This window comes from Chenopodium album, chromosome 5, assembly GCF_948465745.1.
Source record: "Chenopodium album chromosome 5, dcCheAlbu1.1, whole genome shotgun sequence".
Classification (NCBI taxonomy): Eukaryota; Viridiplantae; Streptophyta; class Magnoliopsida; order Caryophyllales; family Amaranthaceae; genus Chenopodium; species Chenopodium album.
The window spans coordinates 19,567,991-19,573,312 of NC_137838.1; positions in this window are offsets into that span (position 1 = coordinate 19,567,991).

Here is a 5,322-nt window from a genome sequence, read left to right on the forward strand (position 1 = left end):
ATATGAACAGATGAATCAGAAGGAAAACATCCTCACGGCTACAAAGGATCGTTAGATTGTTTCTCCAACAAGGCTGTAATTTTCAGCGATATAAGCGGGAGATGATCCGCAGTGCAAAATCTACTCGACGATCGTAGTTTTTATGAAGGAAAATTCTATTTGATTCAATATCTTATGTATTTGTTAACGTCGAATCTCTATTGTAGATGTCGTATGACTTTTAATTAATGAAATATTTTTGCTATTTAAAAAAAAAAAAGGTTTTTAGACAATTAATTACACATAAAGGACATGCTTGGACTTGAGCAGTGTATTAAGAACTTATAAAATCAACAATATGCTATATGTAGCCCTAGGCTAAGAATTAACGTTTAATATATTTCCTAATTTAGTATTAATTTATAAATACATGATGAAATCACACATTAATAATTGTAATTAATGTAATTTTTTCATTCATATGTTCCATTTTAAGTATTATTTTTTACATAGCCCTAAAGACTATGTACTATATCCATCCCATAATATAGTTTTTGTTTTTCTATTTTGCAGACACAAAATGTTGTTCCTGTTTCTATTTTTGAATACTCCCTCTGTTTTTTTAATACTTGCTCCATTTCTCTTGGGCACGTATGCCGATATTAATCTTTGATCAATAATATCTTTAATTATTAATAAGTAAAAATTCTAACAATTAAAAATTAATAATCTATTCATTGAGACGATTCCAATAAGTATCTACAAGAATATATTTTTTCTTATGTATAAATCACAAACATTATTTGGTAATAAAATTAAAAAAAAAAAAAAAGAATAATGTAAATAAAGATGATGCTAAAAAGATGAGGTGGTGATAAAGGAAAGATGTTAGTGGCAATATGAGGATAAGAGACATATGGAGAAATTATTATCCTCATAATAGGTGTAATAAGCTAATAGCTACTCATCACTAAACTAGGATAACAATTGCCTCAGACCGCTCCAATATTAGGGTAATAGTTTCCTCTCCCTCCCTCCCTTAACATAACACCACCATTATCTCAAATTCTCAACTATATAAGGTTTTGTTTGTTTTTTTATGGAAATCATTTTTCTTGTAAAATGATTGGTAAAGAGAATAATGCTAAATGGACAACATAATTTTGTGAAAGGGGTTTTTCTTTATTGTTTGATTATAGGAATATATATGGAGAAAAAGAAATATGAAAACTCGGAGGAAATAATAATCATGCCGAAGATGCCAAAAATGTTCTATGTAATTGCACGTAAGCTTTAAAACATGTCACGTTAGAGTCGAAGTAGATGACTCATCTTCATATCAATTTCTAAGGTTTGTAGACAACATAATATTTGTTGGTGGAGAATGTTCAAAATCAAAATTAACATTTCTCAAATACATGCTGGCAAATAATTAAATCAACATTTTGACATTTCCAAAAGTCTTCTTAGCCCTATGAAAAATACCTTCAAATGGGGCGGGAATGTGCAAAAGCAAGTTGTGTTATGTGATATCGTGTATACTTAAGGAAAATGCACAAACATACTTTTATAAACCACGTATGCATATTTTACATATAATATTTAATGTTGCACATATATTGTAGATATGTTTCATGTATCCCATATAACTTTTGTTTACCTTAAATTTGATGATATGACTCACATATTATTTTCACAATGCAAAGTAATTCAATTAAAATACTTAATTTGTCACCATTTCATTGTTTGGGACATGGATATACAAGAGCTAAGTGGGGACAATTTCCTCCATTATTTTGAACTTAACTTCCTCCCTGCTACTAATATCGGTGAACGATAAACTAAGACAAGTTTAACTACGGGATAAAACAACCAGTAATACTTGATGAACTAAAAATCACTATTACCATTACTGAAGTAGTAGTAGTTGTCTAAATCATCGTTGTTATAACCCTCGCCTATGTCATCATGGAACCAATACCCGCGATGAGGAAAAATTTGCCTGGTTGGAGACTCCTCATATTTCTTGTTTCTAGTGAGTTGCTTAGAAGGGGAAGGTTTGTACTTATTCTTCTCACTCTTCACAATGGGGGGAGTTTGCTTAGGTGGTGAAGTAAGGACCTTCGGCTGAAATCTATTAAAAAAATTAAGAAGCAAATAACAAATGGTTGGATTAGTATAATATAATGAAGTCCAGCGTAACGATGATTATATAATCTAGATTATATACATGCATAAATCATTTTGTTTATATAATAAAGATTTAACAGATTTGGTGGTTGACTAACTGTTCATTAAGAAAATGAAAAATCAAATTAAAAAAAAAAAAACTTCTTCACGGATATTTTATAATTCCCATGTACCACTTAACCTTCCATGATGTCCTAAATTTATTTCTGAGAAAAATTAATTATTATCCTCAATTAGGCCTAAATTTCACTTGTTTTCTTATGTTGGAAGATGGAGGCCCCTTATCTGCTTTACCTCATGAATATTTTTTTGTCCAGCTCAAATTTTCTCTATATGAACCTAATAAACCTAAAGGGGGACTTCAGTTCTCACACTCTTTCTCTCTATAATATTCAAATTTGCAATAATTTCATGTGAGCTTTAATTTTATGCATTCTTTTTCTATCAAGGTAAAGTCTCAACTTGATGTTTAGTTGTTTTGTTAGTAGAAGAGCTAAAAGGTTGGAAGACTTTTATATCTTTTTTTTTAAAATAAAATAAAATTATAGAGGATTGTAGCAACCTTACTATTCTAGTTAGTCTAAAGTGATGCTTAACTACTGCTTAGCTTGTACAAGCATTTAACTTTTTAATACTTACATACATGCCATTTTTAGGCTAGTGGGCCCAAAACCATAGGGGCCTAAATATTTTTATTTGTTAAAAGAATAAAACCGTAAACGAATTTACCCTTGCCTTCATCCTTAATGGCAGTCAACCCTCACAGCTATCAACAATAATTAATAAGTTTCCTAGTTTCTAACATAAGATTCTATTTTCAATACTCCAAAGTCCAAATCTTTGACTTCCTGTAATTTTTTTTTTAAGTATTTTCTTATTTTTGCAATTACAACAAAAAATCTCAAACCTTCCATATTTTCTATCCTTTGATATTTGTAATCTTACTCTTTAATGAAGAATTAAACCCATTTTTTCCTCATTTAATTTTAATTTCAATGACTAATATTTTACATCCATCTATACTCTTACCAATAACCAATTTCTATCTTTCCATAAAAGTTACCCGTTGAGTTTGTTGTTGAGGGAAAAAAGTTATATTGAGTTTGTTGTCAAGGGAAAAAATATTGGGTGTATTATTATGTTGACGAGAAAGATTTATTTATTATTTAAATTATATTTTCTTGTAAAAAATTTGTTAGGGCCCTAGTTTTAAAATTAGTACAGGACCTTCGAAATGTTTAAGACGACCTTTCTTTTACACACACACACTGACACACATGTGTGTGTATATATATATATATATATATATATATATATATATATATATATATATATATATATATATATATATATATATATATATATATATATATATATATTAAACTCAAAAGTTAATAATTGGTTTGATGCATATCATTTTCCAAAGTAGTTACATTATAAAGTTAGTCGATGTTGTATCTATAATTCAACGTTGTACCAATTATGATATTTATATATACATTATAGGTTGACAAAAGGATTTTAGATAGTCATGAATAGGTCGTTTAACGAACAAAATGATAAAAATAACAAAGAGGAAAATTGTACTTATTTTCCAGTGATTTGTTGTCATTCTGTGTCGCACCATCATCTTTTTGTTCACTTAATAATGCATAGGCTTTTTCCACCTGTGAGAAAATCAACATACTTGTAAATTATATATGATTGAATAGGGAAATTCTCTTTGGTGAACTCCAACTTTTTAATTTTCTAAGTGATAAACGTTTTAAAATTTTATTATCAATGGTAAACTTAAATTATTGATTACCATTGGTAAGTGTTATTTTGATAAAAATCCTTGACTATGTTTGTTTTTTTTTTTTAATAATTAAATTATTAGAAAAATAATTTTCAAAAAAAAAAAAAAAAAAAAACCCCAAACCCCTCCCCAACCCAACCAGCAACCTCTCCCCCTTGCCGGCGGCTAGGCCCCCACATGCGCCGCCCTACCTCCCCCACCCTCGGCCGGAGACGCCCAAACTCCCCCACCCTCGGGCGGCGATCTTCCCCATTCCCCTTTCTCGTTGCCCACCCACCCCTTCTCCATTTCTCCCCAATCTGACACCCACCTCCACCGCAAACCGTCCTATCCGTTCCCTGAAATTACCCCTCCCCTGTTTTTCGGACACCCAAAACCCTAATCACCCACTCGAAACCATTCAAAGGCACGACACCTCCTTAAAATCCGCTCTACCCGTTTTCTAGGGTTTCGGATTTTAGGGTGGTTTCGGGATTTTAGGGTGGTATTGAATGGGTTTAAAGGGTTTGGGGGGCCGAAAAACTGGGGGAAAGGTGGAGAAGTAAGGTCGCCGGCATCGAGGGTTGGGTAGGGGTGTCGACCGCCAATAGGGGGAGGGGGATGGGCAGTGGATGGGCGAAGGGGTGGTTGATTTTTTTAAAAAATTATTTTAGTATAATTGTTAAAAAATGATTTAAAACCTAACTAAAGTTAAATGTTTTTGTTAAAAAAATTAAAAAAAAAAAACCTAACTATAGTTAAATTTTTAATAAAATATAATAAGTAATGCCATAAGTAATAAGTATAGAAAGAATATGAGTACCAAAGATAATTTTATAAAACTTTGTTCACCATAGAGAAAATTAAAAAGTTGGAGTTCACCAAAGAGAATTTCCCAATGATATTTAATGTATACCATTTTACAAAATGTAATTGATCCCACAAACTTATCATTTAAAAAAAATAAATGTAAAAGGTAGTATTGATAGCCAAAACCAATTTAATGTCTTTTTTCAACTATTTAAGCAAAACCAATTGAACTTGGGACCTAAAGAAGTCAATTTTTACCCAAAACCAATTCAGCTATAATACAATCAACATAATGTTATGCCAACATTTAATCGATAGCCAAAACCAAGGGGGGGGGGGGGGGAAGGCCCATCCTAGCCCCCCCTTGGCTCCACCTTGTAAATATTTGACTACCAAAATGCATGTTAATTGAAAATGACTAGTCACTGTATCTAACTCATTGTGTAATTGTTAATTTATTTAATTTGGTATAGAGTACATTATGTGCTTCTCAAAATTTCAAAGTCTAGATATGCATCATACTAACACATTAGATCATAATTAATTAAGACCGAACGTATACAGCT